Below are 20,411 nucleotides of genomic sequence, written 5' to 3'. Positions count from 1 at the left end.
AGCACATGCAACCAGATTCAGGAGTCCCAAAGGGTACCAGCTAGGTGAAATCCAAATAAAAATATTCCAAGACACATCCTGATCAGAATGACAAACACCTTAAACAGACATAAAATTCTGAATGCAGCAAGATCAAAGCAAGAAATTGCTTATAAAAGTGCATCCTTAAGATGTACAGCTGACTTAAGACACTGATGGGATATAGTGAAAAAACTCAATTAAATAAATTCCTCACCAAAAATACTTTACCCAGCTAGACTCATTCATAGTGGAAGGAACAACACACAGTTTCACAGACAAACCACAACTCAGGAACTTCATAAACTCTAAACCATGGTTGCACGAACAGTACAAGATAAACCCCTCAAATAAACCAAAATTCAGCAGAATGATGATACAATACCCCATGATAATAATAATCTCTCTTAACATCAATGGGCTAAATGCACCAATTAAAAGACACAGAGTGGCAAGGGATGGATCAAAAATTGAACTCAATATTCTGCTGTCTGCAAGAAACACATTTGAACAGTCAGAGCAAACACAGATTCAAAGTCAATGGCTGGAAACAATTCTTCAGGCAAACACCTCTCTCATAAAAGCTGGGCTGGCCATTTTGGTATCAGACCATATTGATTTCAGATTGAAGAAAGTTCACAAGAGAAAGAGAAGTTCATTTCATATTGATCAAGAGATCTGCACGTCAGGAACAACTTACACTCCTGAATGTATATGCTCCTAATGAGGGACCAGTGAAATACTTAAAAGAACTACTCACAGACTTGAAGGAAGAAACAGATTGCAACACAATACTAGTGGCGATTTCAACACTGATTTGTCACCTCTTGATAGTCAGCTAGACTCAATCTTAACAAGGACATGCTTTATTTGATGAATAAATAAAAGAAAGGAGCTCACTTAGTAGATATATACAAGACACTTCATCCTCAAAAAGCTGAATACACATTCATTTCAATTGTGCATAGGACTAAGACTGACCACAAGCTGGGCCAAAAAACATACCTCCATAAAACTAAGAAGATAGAGCTTGAATCAGTGATCTTCGAAGACCATGATGCACTGAAAATATAAGGGAATAAGACACATAAACAGAAAATAAAATCAAACACCTGGAAATTAAGCTGCTCACTGCTGAAGAATGAGTTGCTTAGAAAGAAAATCAAAGAGAAAATCAAAAGATTCCTGGAAATGAAGGAAAATGAAGACACGAGTTACCAGAACTTATAGGATACAGAAAAAGGTGTATAAAGAGGACATTTTATAGCTCTACAAGGATTCCTCAGGAAGGAAGAGAGAACCCACCTAAGTAACCTAACCTCACAGCTTAAGAGCTTGGAGAATGACCAACAAAAAGAGCCCAAAGCAGGAGTAAGGAAATAATAAAACTTAGAGCAGAAATTAGTGAGTTGGATGTCCAAAAAACAATCCAAAAGATCAATGAAAATAAGAGCTGGTTCTCTGAGAAAATAAATAAGATCTATAAATCTGTAGCAAGACTCACAAAAAAGGAAGAGAGAAAAACCGAATAAATAGAACCGGAAATGAAAAGGGTATATCACAACAGAAACTACAGAAATTCAAAGGATCATCAGAGATTACGTTGAGAATCTTCATACCATGAAATAAGAAATCCTTGAGGAAATGGATAAACTCCTGGATTCCTATAGCCTTCTGAGACTGAACCAATAATACCTGGACTATCTAAACGGACCTATCACCATCTAGGAAATTGAAACGGTAATAAAAAATTTCTCCCCAAAAACAGAAGTCCTGGCCCAGGTAGATTCACTGGTTAATTTTTCCAAATCTTTAAAGAGGACATAATCCCAATCATTTTAAAGCTTTTTAAGGAAATTGTACAATTATAAACACTTCCATACAGTTTCTATGAAGCAAACATCACCCTGATACCAAAAGCAGACAGAGATACCACAAAGAAAGAGAACCACAGGCCAATATCCCTAATAAACATAGACTCAAAGATCCTCAACAAACAAAATCCAACAATTCACCAAAAAAATTCATACACTATGACCAAGCAGGATTCATCCCAGGGATGTAATGATGGTTTAATATTCACAAGTGAATCAATGTAATCCATCATATCAATAAAATAAAGGGTAAAAACCATGTGACCATATCAATAGCTGCAAAGAAAGCATTTGGCAAGATAGAGCTCTCATTTGGGATAAAATCTCCCAGTAAAATGGGCATTGAAGGAAATTTCCTCAATATCGTCAAAACCATATACCACAAACCCACAGCAAGCATCATTTTCGATGGGGAGAAACTAAAAGCCTTCCCTCAAAGATCGAGCACGAGGCAAGGTTGCCCACTCTCACAATTCCTATTCAATATAGTACTGGAAGTCCTGGCCATAGCAGATAACCAAAAAAAAAAAGATATCAAGCTCATACAGATAGCAAAGGAAGAGGTCAAGCTATCACTACACTGTAGCACTGTGGCACTGTCCTCTCGTTGTTCATTGATTTGCTCCAGCGGGCAACAGTAACATCTCACAACAACTTGTGAGACTTGTTGGTACTGTTTTTGGCATATCAAATATGCCACGGGGAGCTTGCCAGGATTTGTCGTGTGGGCAGGATACTCTCAGTAGCTTGCTGGGCTCAGTGTTAAAATTTTTTTTAGATAAAAAGTATTTTGTCTTTAGGGCCAGAGAAAATACAGTAGATAGGGCACTTGCCTTGCAAGCAGCCAACGAGGTTCCATCTGTAGCTAACACCTATAGTCTCCTGAGCACCACCAGGAGGAAGCCCTGAATACAGCTAGGTGTGGTCCAAACCAATTCCTGAAATCCAAATAAGAAAATTTTGTGTTTGTTTAGAATCAAGTACGTGATAAAGGGCAATTAATGCAAATCAAATTAAAGAACCAGACTGTACTAGTTTGAATATTTAAAGGGCTACAGAGGCCCTTTAAATGATCTAGACCATCGTGAATTGTATCCTGTTATTTAAAACTGGAAAGCAAAACTTACCCCTTTTAAAAATTTACCATCAACACCAAAAGCAGATATCTAATTCATTCAGAATTTGCTAATGTGACTTATTAAATGACTGGGCAATTCTCTTAGAAACGAAATGATAAAAAGAAATCTTCTAAATTCTAATAACAGGGGCTGAAAATCCTGGCAAAAGCTACAGTTATAATCTGTTTTTGTTTCAGTAATTATAAAAACAAACTATAATTTGTCTTTCACCCCAGGGTATGTACAAGACAAATTTTGAAACAGCACTACAAACAACACAAAATCTAGCATAAACCACAGGAAGTAGCTTTGGAATACACATCCAACTGGAAACTGAATGGCAAATTGAGATATTTAATCCCCCAAAATCTTCACCCTTGTCCCCCACATTGAATGAGAAAAATAGGTTAGCTAATTTTGTCACAATGATAAAATGACGTGTTCGTTTATAACATAGCATTAAGAAAATTTAAAAACATTATAAAAATTATCATTTTCCCAGGCAATTCGGATACTGTTTTCTAACAAAAGATAACTGGGATTTATTTTATTTTAAACTTCCAAAGCCTAAAATGATTTAGCAAGCAATGTAATACAGTTAGTTAGAAGAGCACACAATTCAGTCAGAAAGCCTCGATTTGAAATTCCACATTTTCTGTGCAACCTTACACAGGTTAATTAGTATCTTGGGAATAACATCAATTTCTTTTTCTATCTGCACAACTGAAATATTATCTAAAAACATTTGTTGTTTGAAAGATGAATGTCAGGATGGCCGAGTGGAAAGCAGTAGTAATTAAAACAGTATGGTGTTGAACAAGAAACAGACCTTCAGACCTATGGAACAGAGCTGAATATTCTGTTACAGACTCTCAAATATACGATCACATAATCTTTAATAAAGGAGCAAGAAATATGAAGTGGAACAAGGAAAGCCTCTTCAACAAGTGGAGCTGGGAAAACTGAATATCTATCTGCAAAAAAAAAGGAACTCTGACCTCTGTCTAACACCAGGCACAAAAGTCATATCAAAGAGGATTAAAGACTTCAATATCAGACTCAAATCCATAAGGTACCTGGAGGAAAATGTAGGCAGATCTGTCCATAACAATGAAGCTAAAAGCTTCTTTAAGGATAAAACACCACTGAACAAGCAGATGGAAACAAACATAAACAAATGGAATTTCATTATACTAAGAAGTTTCTGCACCTCAAAATAAACAGTGACCAAAATACAGAAAGAACCCAAGGAATGAGAGAGAATATTTACCCAATACCCATCGAATAGGTTGTTAATACCCACGATATACAAGTCACTAGTTGAATTGTAGAAGAAAAACTCTTCCAACTCCATCAAAAAATGGGGAGAAGAAATTAACAGAAGCTCCCTCAAGACAAGTACAAATGGCCAAAAGACATATGAAAAATACTCTACATCACTAATCATCAGGGAGATGCAAATCAAAACAACTATAGATATCATCTCACACCACAAAGACTGGATTACAACAATAAGAACCAAGAACAACCAGTGCTGGCGCGGATGTGCGAGAAAAGAACTCTCTTTCATTGTTGGCGGGAAGGTTGGCTGGTCAACCTTTTTGGAGAACAATATGGGTATTCCTTCAAAAAGTAGAAATTGAGCTTCCATATGACCCCTCAACATCTTTCTGGGAATATATCTCGAGGGTGCAAAAAAGCACAGTAGAAATGACATCTGCACATGTATATTCATTGCAGCAATGTTCATAATAGCCAGATCTGGAAACAACCTGAGTGCAGGAGAACAGATGACAGGTTAAAGAAACTTGGTACATCTACACAATGGAATACTATGCAGCTGTTAAGAGAAATGAAGTCATGAAATGTGCTTATATGTGGATGATCATGGATAGTATCATGTTAAATGAAATGAGTCAGAAAGAGAGAGACAGGCTTAGAATGACTGCACTAATTTGTGGAATACAAAATAACAGAATATGAATCTGATATCCAAGGACAGTGGACACTAGGGTCATGAATATTGCTCCATAGTTGGAAGCCTGCCTCATTCAATGGGGGAGAATGTAGCAGGAATAGAGAAGGGATCACTAATTCTATGGTGGTTGGAGAGATCGAATGCGATGGGAGATGTGTACTGAAAGTGGATAAAGGACCAAACATGATAGCCTCTCATTAGCTATATTGAAAACCATAATGCCCCAAAGTAGAGAGAGATTATGGGGAAAACTGTCTGCCATAGAGGCAGGGGAAGGTCTGGGATGTGTGTGCTTGGGATACTGAGGACATTGCTGGTCGAAAATGTGCACTAGTGGAGGGATGGGTGTTCAATCATTTTATGACTGAAACTCAAATATGAAAACTTTGTAACTGTATCTCACAGTGATTCAATTTTTAAAAAAGTAAAATAAAACAGCAAAAAGTGCTTCACCTAAAAAAAAAGAAAATAGACACTACATTATCGTCTTTCAATGATGATAATTTAACAATGTTATGAAATTATGAATTTGTCTTTATATACATAACAGAAACCAAACATTAACAAAAAATTTATTTATAACTTGTACCTTCCCAGCTTCTAGAAGAAGTATATTTTAAAAAGCAAATCAATAAAAAAAATTGTGTTTCCTTTTCTCTTGAACTCATATATAGATTTTTCTTACCATGATGAGGATTTGTGGGCTTTTTCTCTTGGATAATTCAATGACATCTACTTCATTATAATGGAGATTTTCAAGACAGCCATTAAAGTTTTTACGTGGTAACACCATTGATTTTCTATGCTCGGGGATCCCTCCAAAGCTAATCTTAGAAAGAAGAAAAATGACATAAATAACACTATTTAATGAGTTTCTTATCTGCCTAAAATATTTCTGAGGAACAGGAAAATCATCTAATTTATCTGGCATTAATGATCACGTTAAGTATATGATCAGATTTATAGATGATTCAGATTTACATATCTCCATTTGTCATATTTAAATAATATGTTTAATACTCTTACAATTATCTTCTCCTATGGCACTATAATTTTCATTGATGGATAATAATTTATCTTTATTTCCATATAAGTCTGGATTAGTCTAATAAGTGACCTACCATAGTTACATCCTACTTTATTAATCTTTCAAGTGACATATTTGAGAATACTGGATTTTGCCAATATTTAAGTTAGAATAATATACATTTAATGATTATGCTGAAATCATTAATACCAAATAACTTTTGAAATGTTCTAGATTGTTAGCTGCATTGTGGAATTGCTGATTTTAAGAGTGGATTTGGCAATGCACTGAAATTTGCATTAGGTCTTTAAAAATTACATGAGATAATATTTTTTAAAATTAAGTCACAATAAATTACAAAGTTACACATAGTTGAGTTTCAGACATACTGTGTTCCAACACCAATCACTTCACAAATGTTAATTTCTCCCCAGTTTCCTTTTCAACACTCAGCCTGCAACTTTGACAGGCAAAATTGGTTGTTGCAGTTTGTACCTCATACTTTCACTGGTTCTTGTTGACTCTGTGGTTCAGATATATAGATAAAACAGAGTTCCACACCACCACTATGTCCAAGGAGTCCCCAACTCCTATTTCCTTCTGTCCACCTCTTCTTATTTCTGTACCTTGCTTTATTTACTTCCGTAACCTTCTCCGTTTTATAATCTGGGAACAGGGTAACCTAAGAGTTATTTGAACTAAATGGGTGCATTATTTAAAAGAAATCAAATTTTGGCACAAAAGAATTACTTCTCCAAATTATCTCTGTTGCTAATCTGTTTAAGATTGCCTTACAACTCAAAGTATCTTCAAAACCTAAAACTAGATGTAATATAGAAGAAAGTTCCAAACTTTGTAAAATGTTGATGTCATATCGAAAGTGTTTCATCTACTTATTCCCTAGATGTAATGACCACTTAATCCCATGTGAGAGTAACAATAGTAAGGGACAATCCATCACAATAGCATATAAATGTATTCCCTACATTCTTGTGTATCATCAACCACAAGAAATATTTCACTGTAAGTCTCAACTCGTAAGAAAAACTTTTCTGTACACAGTGGTACATTTTCTAATAGGTAATAATGTATTTTATTAAGGAATAATAAACATCTCATATTATATTAGTCTCAACTATTATATTAGTCATAGAATAAGAAAAACTTTCTGCACACAGTGGTACATTCTCTAGCAGGTAATTATGTATTTTATTAAAGCATAATTGAAATATCACATTATATTATTCTCAGGTTAACACCATGATTTAATGATGACATATGATAAGAAATGATCAGATGATCACAGTAAATCTATTTGCTATCCATCACCATCTCTAGAAGGTAAAAAGGGAAAGTGTGGTGATGAGCCTGGTATCATAAGATTGAATGTTTAAAGAATAAATATCAATATTCTTATAAATCCTGATATTTACATTTAAAAAGTACATCCAATATATTAGAAAGTGATTTTCACACCTCATAATCAAGATCCAAATAGTCAGGCTCTCCCTTAGCCTGGAAGTGATGTGTGTGTCTGTCCACAGTGAAGTTGACATGAGTGTGGAGGAGCTCAATAAGGACACAGTGCCAGTGCTGGTCATCTAGCAGGCTGCCCAGAGTGAGGACCTCCTGGACATCAGAGGAGGGTGAGTTAGAGTCTACTAAAAACAGAGAAATGGTAAATGAACAATTCCATAGTGTTCATACCATTGAGGTTTAACAATTCTCACAATTACACTTTCCTTCTGTCCCAAGGACTGGTGAACTGGTGAAACTATTCTAGTCATGAAGCCAATTTTCTTCAGATTTTGAGTAATTCTATTTCATTTGTCCTTATAATTATGATTTATATCATTTTTCTTTTCTTTGCAATAATGGTAGATAGCATGTTGAACATACAAAATAATCATTTTATAGAATAATCAAGTTTATAAAACTTTTTTCATAAAAGCATATTCAAGATACATTGTTGTTGCCTTTTCAAGATACACACTCAGTTATAGGATAATCCATGCACCTAGAAAGTCCTGGCTTATACCCTTGGACCATAATACTAGTTTATAGGTTATTTCTTCCACTTTCAATAGTATCCTGGTTTTAGGATAAATCAATAATTTACTTGTCAAAAATTAGACATAAAATTTTATCTAACTAATTTAAATTCCCCAACGTATTTCCCATAGATTTACCTGAATTAAGAAATAAGACAAGTTTTCCTTTAACTAACTCGACTGTGATATATTCACCATTTTGTCCTTCTCTGTACAACAGAGTCCCATCATTTTGCCTGGTCTTAAATTTCAAAGAAATCACATCTTTTGTTGAGCTCATGTATTTCTGCTTAAATGTATACAATAAGTAACTTCTCCCATCAAAGTTAACCATCTTGGATCCTACAACAGAAAACATTAACATGTTACTGAAGTATAATATATTTTTATCAATTAGTTGAAATGTGTAAGTCAACACACAAATAGAATATCTCTGGTCTGTTTAACACAGTGAAAAACTACACTGTCAATTTTCTCTGTGCACTAAAAAGAACAATACTTGGACTCAATTCTTTGCCTCTTCTGACATTTCTCCGAAAATGCATCTTCTCAGAAAGTCCATATGTTTGTATTGGTCTATTTTCATTCTGTGAACACAGTGATTATAGAAAGACGTTGAAGACAATCTCTCACAAGGAAAGTCTTTTCTTATATTTTATGGTCAGTGAATATTGTTTCACTGAAATGCTATACATTTTACATACTGACAAAAGATAAGATATTACTAAAATTCAATGTAAATGAGTTCAATTTTAAATCAGTAGTTTTGATTTTAATTCCTATAGAGCAAACACTCCCATATACTTCTGCTAAGAATAAGTGTCATAGGAATTTACATTAGATTTACAAAACTCCTCTGAGCTCTTAGTAAAGGATCCTCAGTCATCTAGAAAGCATATCTATTCTGCATGGTACTTCGAGAAAACATGAAAGCCATTCTACTAGGTGCCTTTTTACTGTGATGTGACAATTTCCTCTCTACTTTCTGACAGTGTCTTATCTTTCTGACAGGGTCGCTTGCATTCAATTTATATTTAAAAGGAGCGATAGCACAGCGGTAGGGCGTTTGCCTTACAAGCGGCGAACATGGCCGACCTGAGTTCGATTCCTCTGCCCCTCTCGGAGAGCCCGGCAAGCTACTGAGAGTATTTCGCCCCCACGGCAGAGCCTGGCAAGCTACCCGTGACGTATTCGATATGCCAAACACAGTAACAACAAGTCTCATGATGGAGACGTTACTGGGCCCGCTCGAGCAAATCGATGAACAACGGGAGGACTGTGACCTGTGACTGTGATCACTACTATAAAAACAACCTCAGTCAAACTAGTATTAAACTAGTTTTAATACATAGCAATATATATATAAGAATTAATATCCCCACTCTCATATTTCACAACTAAAAAGACATAAAAATACACTTGTGTAATAAATGAAAGTATAAGAAAAGATGAAACTGATATCTTTCAATCTAACTTTAATAAAAATGTGTAGTTTAAAAACAGAAAGACAATCCAGGGGGCAGGGCATTAATCTTACATGTGTCTGACCCAGGTCAATCCCTAGTACCCCATATGATTCTATGAGATCTACTAGGCATGATCCCTGAGCATCAATCCAGGAGTAAGCCTAAGCACTGAGCCAGGAGTAAGCCTTGAGCACTGCCGTGAGACGCAATTCCCCAACCCCCCCCCAAATAAAGTGTGGCTAGTATATACTTGATATGCATCTCATTAAGTTTAATTAAACAATTTAAAGTAATCCCTTTATGTTTAAAACTCAAGTGTATATTAAAGAGACAGTACAGCAGATGGAGAGCTTACATTGAAAGCAGACATCCCAGATTCAACCCTTGGCACTGCATATGGTCCCTAGAGCATTGACTGCAGTGATCACTGAGTCCATAGTTAGGAGTAAGCCTTGATCATAGCTAGTTGTTATCCTCAAATCAAATAATAATAATAATAATAATAATAACAATAATAGTAGATCAAATGAATCAACCATTTCATGTAGCTACCCATTAAAATTGAGAAGTTTGAAGACAAAAAATTGATGAAGCCAGAATAAATTTAAAACTATCACATTTAAACAATATCGTTTTTCTCCATGTACATTGCTGAAAGGCAAAAGTAACAATTAAACATTTTAGTGAATAAGGAATTTTAGTTTTATAAATAATTATTTTAGAGTCCTCCTACTTTATTGTCAGCTCTTAGTTACACAGGAAATCAGAATGTTAAAAGGGCATTTGGCATACATCTCTCATAACACTCAGGGAAAATGTCCTAAAAGAGAATCCAATGTTGAAGTAGGACAGGCACTACTAGTAAACATGTCTGCGATTATTCAAAAGTGGGATCAGTTACTTCTATGGTAAAAGAAACTTCTCCCAACTTCAGGATAATGTCAAGGAAAATCTGTATAAGTGGGTTAAGACTATGACTACTCATTAGAATTAGTCCCCAGAAGCCACTCTTTAGGGATGGTGTTATGGGAGCGTTTCTGGAGAAGTCCTCACATATGCCAAAGACCACACACCCACGCCACTGATTTCTCTGCCAGAAGTATCTGCCACCACAAAATCCCTCAGCACCTTTACAGCAACATGAGATGTGGGTGTGTTGGAAGGGGAGCAAACCAGAGCTGTATGCTCTCTTGACAACAGACAACAGTTCTATCCTGGGGGACAATGAGACTTGGGTGAGTGAATTCAGGATTCAGTCTAAATCCATCTAAAACTTGCACATTTTGTTCTGCTGGTCAGTGTAATGGGGAGAGGGGGAGTGAATTTGCTCAGTCCACTTGTAGGAAGAGGTTGCAGGGTGCTCCATGCTTTCACACTCACACTTTCTCCACTGTAGCTGTGCCTTCCTAACCCTGGCTGGCAGGTCTTGGTCAGCCTGCAGAGTTGGGTGAGATCGGGTAGCACTGTCCTTAAAGTGGAGCTGTACTCTGGCAATTGCTTCATGCTTTTGATCCCATTGTGGAAAACAGCCCAGAATAATTTTGATCAGATAATATTTGTCATAAGATTTTCTGTTGGTCTTATTGTTTGATTATTTGGGGAGGTAATTAGGCACCATCCAGCATGCTCCGGGATTACTCCTGGAGGTGCTTAGACCATACACAGTGCCAAGGACCAAACCAGGTGGGCTCCAGGCAAGTAAAGTACCTTAATGACTGTATTATCTCTCCAGCCTCCTCTATCTTTGTAATAATAATGTCACTTTTCTTTGAATTAGATATGCTGGTGTGTTAATGCAAAGTGCTGAGACCATCCCAAAATCTCTGACTGGATGTATCTGATGATGGACCTGGGAATTTGCTGTTATCATACATTCTCTAATTAATAAAATTTTATAAATATATTTTAAAAACTGCTGCTCTGAAACATAATTTTATTAACTGTGGTTGCAATCCCATAGGGAATCATGTAACTGAATGTGGGGATAATAAAAAACTGGCAACAGTAAAAGATTTCTGAATGCACAATTACTAAAAAATTAATTCAAGGGCTAGAGAGATAGTACAGAAGTTAAGTACTTGCCTCACTTGCAATAAACCCACATTCAATCTTTCCCGAGCACAGAGCACCTTGGATCCACCAGGTGTGACCTAAAACCCTTCCCTAAATTCATTGAAAATCTATAACACAATCATAAATGGGATGCTTTTTAATACCTTTGTGTTAAATTTTATTTTCATATTGAAAATCATGGACTTTTGCATGTTAATGTTGTAGCCTGTCACTTTAGCATACATATCAATTGTTTCCAGGAGCATTTGTAGAAAAATATACAATTGTTTTACGTAGATTTAAATTTAAAGGTTTTTGTAGATGAAATTTAACTTTTTTGTAAATTTTAAGTTTTTTAAATAAAAATCATGGCATCTGCAAAGAATGGAAGTTTGACTTCTTCCTTTTCAATCTAAAAATTTTTAAAAAAGATATTTTCCTTACCTAATTGCTATGGCAAGTGTTTCCAATACTAATTTGAATTATAAGTGGTGAGAGTGGGCAAACTTTGTGTTTTATTTTTAAGGGAAAGGACTTTGATTTCTCCCCAAATGGTTATAATATTTGTTTTCGCAATTCATTCAAAATAAAACCCATAATGACCCTCAGGGATTTCTGACTGTGGTTGCTTGCATTGCATGTCTTGAAAGAAGATGGAGTGTGGGCAGAGAAAAATGTAGGAATATGTGCTCTAAAGCACATACATTACACTTTATGGAACATTCTACCCAGGTACAAAAGCTGTAGAAAATGATAAAGACACAAAATTATAATATAAGCGAAACCAAAGCACTACAGTTACCAGGGCTTAAGCTTGGAGAGGCTCCAGGTCAGAGAGAAAAAAGGAAGATATCAGGCAGAGCCCAACAGACTCCTAGTGCAGATGAGATAGAGTTGAGTCTGCTGAGAGACTAAAGCACCCGGAATGCATCAGCAGAGTACAGAGAAGAGAGAGGCAGAGAATGCAAGTGACTGAGAAGCAACATTTCTAAAGCTTTCAGAAAAGCATGGATCAGTGCATGCCTTGGGGCTGGGCAAAGAACCACTGACATGTGAATGGGAAACAGGATTGACACACACAAGGACTAGTAGCCGTTCTATTACTCACCCAGAAATCTCAATACCCATGTAATTGGGTGGAGTGCTCAAGATGGTCTTACTGAGGAGTGGGGAATAATTAACTCTACACCAAACACTGAACTGACTGGGAATAACAACTTTTTAAAAGAAACACTTAAGGGGATCAAATTCTTTTTTTTTAAATTTTGTTGAATCACCGTGAGATAGTTAAAAGCTTTCATGTTTGGTTACAATCACACAATGATCAAACACCCATCCCTCCACCAGCACACATTCCCCGCCACCAATATCCCTGGTATCCTCCCCCTTTCCCACCCTTCCCCTGCCTCCATGGCAGACAATATTCCCCATAATCTCTCTCTACTTTGGGGCATTATGGTTTGCAATACAGACACTGAGAGGTTATCATGTTTGGTCTTTTATCTACTTTCTGCACACACCTCTCATCCCAACTGGTTCAAGACATGAGGATCAAATTCTTAACATTTTAAGACACCATCCAAATATATATTTGAATGAAGTTCAAAAATATTAAAATGCAAAAACATTAAACAAAAAAAAAGTAAAAGTCTTATCTTTAACCAATATTTACAAGCATACATGGAAACTGAAAAGAATGACCCACAGTGATGACAAAAAAAATCAGTAAAAACTCACATAGAACTGATGCATGTTAGAAAAACAAAGACGATGATGATGAACTCTATAACCTTTTTATATTTCCAAAAGTTAAGCAGACTCAAGATGCCAAAAAAACGCTACAATATCCTTGAAGAAAAATACAAAATGGAAAGAATGCCAGAGGAGATCAATGAACTTGAAAATTAATAGCAATATATTAAACTTTAACCAGAGGAAAAATAATAATACAAGAACAGAAACAGGGCTGTGAAGAATTGTGAAATAAACAAAGTCAAGGAGTAAAATACATAAATACATATATATACATTTGTATGTATACATATTTCATCTGATATATGGTATTTGCAATTGAGTCCCTTAAAAAGAAAAAGAGAAAACTGAAGAAAGATATAAAGTTGAATATTTTAATATCCACTAACTCTAAAGACAACAAGTAGAAGAAAATAAAAAAATATGCCATGAACAAATTTCTTTTTTTTTTATTAGTGAAACACCATGAGGTACAGTTGTAGATTTACAGTTTTTTGTGCTTGGGTTTCAATTATACAATGATCAGATACCCATCCCTCCACCAGTGCTCATTTTCCACCACCATGGATAATATCCCCCCACCCCCATCCCCCCATCCCTCCCTGCCTCTGTGGCAGGGTAATCCCCTGTGTTCTCTCTCTCCTTTTGGGTGTTGTGGTCTGCAAAAGAGGCATTGAGTGGCAAACATGTTCAGTCCATAGTCTACTTTCGACATGCATCTCCCCTCCTGGGAGGATCCTCCAAACACACTTTATTTGGTGCTCCCTTCTCTATCTGAATTGCCCTTTCCTCTAGGATACCCGGCTGGCCTCTAAGTTATGGAGTAATCCTCCTGGTGCTGATCTCAGCTATTCTTGGGTATTAATCTCATTTTTTGTTACTTTATATCCCCCAGATGAATGCAATCTTTCTATGTCTATCCCTCTCTTTCTGACTCATTTCGCTTAGCATGATACTTTCCATATTGTACCACTGGTATGTAAATTTCATGACTTCATCTTTTCTAACAGCTACATAGTACTCCATTGTGTAGATCTACCAAAGTTTCTTTAACCAGTCATCTGTTCTTGGGCATTCAGGTTTCTTCCAGTTTCTGGCTATTGGCAAAAAAATATGCCATGAACAAATTTCTTGGCCCTTAAAATCTCTGGGGAGGAGGAGGACTTGGAGTGTAGCAAAGCGAGAATAAAAGGTGGTAGAGGTTTTATTTTGGGTCACAACTAGCAGTACTCAAGGTTTACTCCTGGCTCTGAACTCAAGGATCACATCTGGAAGGGTTGGGGGATCATACGCATACCAGGAATTGAACCTGGGTCAGCCTCATGCAAGGTAAGCACCCTACCTGCTGTGCTATTGTTTGGGCCTCAGTAAATTATAGTATTTTAAAACAAAATTTTTGATGAATTGAAGCTATCAGTATATGTGACTTATAGTACAATCTGATTTTGCTTGTTCACCTACATTATACAGGGTGTGTACTATGTCTTTCAGTATTTAGTTTCAGTGAAATACTTAGTGGTGCTAATTTATGAACTTGTTTGCTTGTTTTTCCTTTTTAAAAAATACCATCACTGGGAAAGTAATTATACAGGGTGAAGACATGCGCCTTGCATGAGGCCAACCCCAGTTTATTTCGGGGCACCACATGGTCCCCTGGGAAATACCAGGTGCAACTGTAGGGGAGCCCCACGCACCAGGCAGGTGATTAAGAATAAGTCAGGGAGTAATTGCATAATGAATTTACTAGATGTTAGATAAAACTGCACTGAACAATATCTACTATATATTAAAATAGGAGTGGGATAATTTTCATATTATTTTAGAGTTAATTATATTTCAAAATTGTTAATTTCCATTCCTACTATAAATACACTATAAGATTATATGGTTGGAGATGAGAGAAGCATTTTTATTAGATAAAAATCTATCTTCTCTTTATACTTTGATATAAATTGAGAGTGAGAAACCCAATACCAAATTGAGCAGCCTGCAGAGAATGGACACTTGCCCTCCCTGACATAGGAACCCAGGTGCCTGGCCGTCAACTACTGTGTCATTCATTTTACCAGTACAATCAATTTTCTACTCTTTAATAATTGAAATGGGAGCACACATGGGAGCACACTATTCTCTTTATGACTACAGAATTTTAAGTCTGAAGAATGTCTGGGGTTTTCCTTCTTTATTAAGTTTCCTTCTACTATACATCGTGTCTTTCTAGTTCTATTAACAGTTTCTAAATCCATTCAGAGTGGAAGAGCTACAGACAAGAAGGAAGTTCTATCCGTACCCTTTTCTCAAGCTTCTTCAAGTACTTAACAAATATGGGTTATTTAATTTTATTCAGTTTAGGAGCAGGTTAATAAATATTGACATGTCTTGAGTTCATTCATCAAAATCTCTATTTTCATTGCATTGATATTTTAAAATATAAAAGGTAAATAAATTACAATTGCATACTGGTCTCCTCTTCCCTGTTGACTTTCAAAGTCTTTTCTTTCAAATAACTTTCAAAGCTATTTTCAAAGTCTAGTTTGACATGACTGGGACACTGGGAGTCATAACACAGAGGAAAGGGCACTTGCCCAACATGTGGCTTGCCTTGCACATGCCTTGCACTTGCCTTGAGTGAAAGGCAAGGCCTAGAGCAGGTCTAAAAGGAATGTGGACATCAGGTGGATAGAACTGCTGGGAGGCAGCAAGGGAGGAAAAGGAAAGTGGCTCAGATGGCTAACATGACCCAGAAAAGTCAATAAGACACAGATAAGGAGAGCCCCACAGCAGACCCAGGACCGTGCCTGCAGACTGGTTAGACCCCTAAGAACACACCCTTTATCTCTACTTGCTACATATACACACATCATCATCAACATTATCACCACCATCATCATCATCATCATCATCAAAAGACAGAGTGCATATGCCATTTCAAAAAGGCAAGAAAATGTTTAAGCTTCGAGTTATTAGTAGTATAGCAGTTAGGGCATTTGCCTTGTTCGCAGCTGACCTAGCTTTAATTGCAGCATCCCATATAGTCCTCTGAGAACGATGAGGAGTTAATTCCTGAGTATAGAACCAGGAGTAACCCTTGAGCATTATTGACTGTGGTTAAAACACCAAAAAAGAAAATGGAATGTTTATAGGAATAATAATGTAATTATTATTTTTAATAATTTAATATTAATAATTTAATAATTATTAATAAAATTAATAATTTAATAATAAAAACAACAAGCTCCCGGGAGCGCGCGGCCGCATTTGCGGCCGCGCGACTATTTATTTAATTTTCTCTAAATTTTCAGGATACCTTAAATATCCTTATATATCCAACCCACACGGCAGAGCCTGGCAAGCTATCCGTGGTCTATGCCAAATAGACCAAATTGATATGCCAAATCCAGTAATAAATGGATCTCATTTCCCTAACCCTGATTATGCAGAGTCGAGAAGGATATGGAAGGAGAAGCTGATAAAACACCAAGGCAGACATGGGCTGCCAAAACACAGAAAAACAAAAATGATTGTCTGTACTTTTAATGCTCGTACGCTGGCATCTGCTGCATCCATTGAAGACCTTATGGTACAAGCACGAAAGATCAAGTACGACATCATTGGTCTGACCGAAACGAGAAGACATCAATCCCATCATGCTGTTTTCGACACTGGAGAAGAACTGTTCCTTGGAACATGTGATAAAAGAGGCGTCGGTGGTGTCGGTATCCTTGTCAACACAAACTTAGTCACAAGCATTGATTCATTTGAATGCCTAACAACCCGAATCGGACGATTACACTTGAATAAATGTGGCTCACTACCGGCAGTTTCTATCTTTGTTGTCTACGCACCAACATCCAGTTATGGTGAAAAAGAAACTGAGAAATTCTACATGGGGCTGGAGAAATTCTATAAAGAAGATCACACCTTCTACAAGATCATTGTCGGTGATTTTAATGCCAAGATAGGACCAAGAAGATCAGTCGATGAACTCCACATCGGAACCCATGGCCTGGAATGGAACGAACAGGGTGACAGACTGTCTGAGTTCATCATGTCAACCAAAACCTTCCATGGTAACTCACAATTCCAAAAGGCTGAATCTAAACGTTGGACATGGGAGTCTCCCGATGGACGGTTCCACAATGAAATAGACCACATCATATTCAATCGGCGGATTTGCCTAACCGATGTTGCTGTTGTCCCAAAATTCCAAACGGGATCAGACCACCGTCTTCTTCGTGCAAAATTCTACCTCACAGAACAAGGAGAAAAGAATGCAAGGTTTAAGAAGGAGACTCCCAGAACAACCACCAACTGGGAACTCTTTGGCTCTGTTGCAGCAACATGGGAAGATGCCGTCATTGACAACATTGATGAAGAATACGATCGAATGATTCAGCACCTCCATGATTGTGCAAGGAATGCCAAGAGAGAGATAACCACAAAAAACCGTCTTTCTTCGAACACTCTTGAACTTATTCGCCAACGTGGTGTGGCACGTGCCTCAGGCAACCACAAGCAAACGTCCGAACTGGCAAAACAGTGCAGAAAAGCCATCAAGGATGACCTCAAAAACAGGAGAGCAGCAGTACTGGTAGATGCAGCAGAAGCTGGGAAAAACATTCGTAATGCCCGCCTGTCCTTCACCAACTACAAAACCAAGATGACTGCCCTCCGACATCATGATGGATCTATCACATCTTCCAGAAGGGCAATGGAGAAGATTATTCATGACTTCTACTCAGATCTCTTTAATAGCCACAATCCACTTGCCCACATACCACATACCACATGATGGATATGTCGTTCCCAATGTTCTCCCTTCCGAAATCCAACATGCCATCTCGTCGGTAAAGAAACAAAAAGCACCTGGCCCAGACAAGATCAGACCTGAACACCTGAAGAACTTACCATCAGTACTCATCAATACATTAGCTCGACTCTTCACACGCTACCTGTCTGAATGCAAGGTTCCATCCCAATGGAAAACCAGCAAGACTGTACTACTATACAAGAAAGGAGACATCCACGACATTGGCAACTATCGCCCAATCTGCCTATTGTCTGTCATCTACAAACTATTCACTCGAGTCATCCTGAATAGGATTAGCAGAACACTAGATGAAGGACAACCATGTGAACAAGCTGGATTCCGAAAAGGATTCAGTACCATCGACCATATCCACACAATAACCAAGCTCATTGAGGTATCTCGGGAGTTCAAGATGCCGCTCTGTCTAACGTTCATTGATTTAAAGAAGGCCTTTGATTCTGTTGAGACGGAAGCGGTCATGGAAGCCCTAGCCAATCAGGGCGTACAAACTCAATACATCAGGATCCTTCGTGAGCTCTATTGCGGATTCACTACCAAGATCTCACCATTCTACAAAGAAGTAATCATCCATATCAAGAGAGGGGTTCGGCAGGGTGATACCATTTCACCAAAACTCTTCAGTGCCACCCTCGAGAACATCATGCGACGACTAGAATGGGAAAACATGGGAGTGAAGATAGATGGTCGGCAACTACACCACCTCCGCTTTGCTGATGACATCGTTCTAATAACACCAAACATCAGCCAAGCGGCACAAATGCTTGCGGACTTTGACCGTGAGTGTGGAAAGGTCGGACTACAGCTGAATCTTACGAAGACAATGTTTATGAGAAACAGCCTTGTTCCTGACGCTCCATTCGCTCTCAACGGAACCACCATCTCCGAATGCAACAGTTATATATACTTAGGTCGAGAAATCAACATGATGAATGACCTGGCACCTGAGTTACGCAGGAGGAAGAGAGCGGCTTGGAATGCCTTCAAGAGCATTGAAGAAATAACTAAAAGGACAAAGAACCTCCAGCTACGAGCACATCTCTTTGATTCCACTATTCTTCCTGCATTAACATATGCCTCAGAGACCTGGACCCTACGAAAACAGGATGAGAACACTATTCGGGTCTCTCAAAGAGGAATCGAAAGAACTATGCTTGGAATATCACGATTCACTCAAATGAGAGATAGAATCCGGAGTTCTGATCTTCGTCAACGCTCAAGAATCAGAGACGCTGTCTCATTTGCCAAGACATCAAAAATCAGATGGGCTGGACATGTAATGAGGTTTACAGACAACCACTGGACTAGAGCCATTACTGATTGGATTCCACGAGACATCAAAAGATCACGTGGACGCCCACCTATAAGATGGTCAGACTTCTTCGTCAAGACCCTAAATGATCGGTTTGAGGCTCTACATGTTCCTAAAACGAACAGATACCATTGGGCTACGCTAGCACGCAACCGGGATGAATGGAGACGTTACTGGCACCCGCTCGAATAAATCGATGAATAACGGGGATTAAGTGATTAAGTGATTAAGTGATTAATGTAATTATGGACAAATGAAAAGAAAAGCAACTGAAAAAGCATTGAAAGCAAGAGATACTGCATGTTAAGATAAGCCACTCAACATAAAGTGTTCAGTGAAAAAACAAATGACAAAGATAAAATCCATTATTACTTTAAAAGAGAAATGTACACATTACATACTCATCAAAAAAGTAAACTATGAAGCCCTGGTGATTTGTTATCTGTCTGACACACATAGAGAGACAGACAGACAGACAGAAAGAGAAAGAGAGAGAGAGAGAAAGAGAACATTGTCTCTAATAGCTCATGTTTACTGAATGACAGCTAGCACCACAGCTCCAAAGCAAAGCAAATGGGAAATTCTGGGTTTCAGACACTCAGCTTTAATCTTCCTTATCCCATCTAAACCAAGGATCTAGCTAATTCATTCTGCCAAAGTAATATCAAGTTAATGGCAAATCCCCATCAAAGAGCTTATTGAGGTTTGAAGTCAGTACCCCTGAAGTTGTTTGCAGAATATGGAAGGAGATGCTAATTTCAGGGGATCAAAGGGAATCTCTAAATATCAGGTGTCCTAGCTATGGAAGTCTGAGCTCATTTAAGAGATCCAAGAAACAAAAGGGTGGAAAAAACTGACTAATGCAAAGCAGGAAAAAAATATGGATGCAAACACAACACCTTCCCCAGTTTAATAGCCCATGGAAATAGAAACAC

At 37.4% G+C, this 20,411-nt stretch overlaps 1 pseudogene; it reads right to left on the bottom strand.

Annotated features, from left to right (window-relative positions):
* Positions 1 to 20,411, bottom strand: part of LOC130034949 (contactin-associated protein-like 3) — a 158,780-nt pseudogene that overhangs the window by 129,221 nt on the left and 9,148 nt on the right.

Source organism: Sorex fumeus, unplaced genomic scaffold (assembly GCF_029834395.1).
Source record: "Sorex fumeus unplaced genomic scaffold, SorFum_2.1 ptg000063l, whole genome shotgun sequence".
Taxonomy (NCBI): Eukaryota; Metazoa; Chordata; class Mammalia; order Eulipotyphla; family Soricidae; genus Sorex; species Sorex fumeus.
The sequence above is the reverse complement of the archived record's forward strand: the minus strand, read 5'-3'. Positions and strand labels throughout refer to the sequence as shown.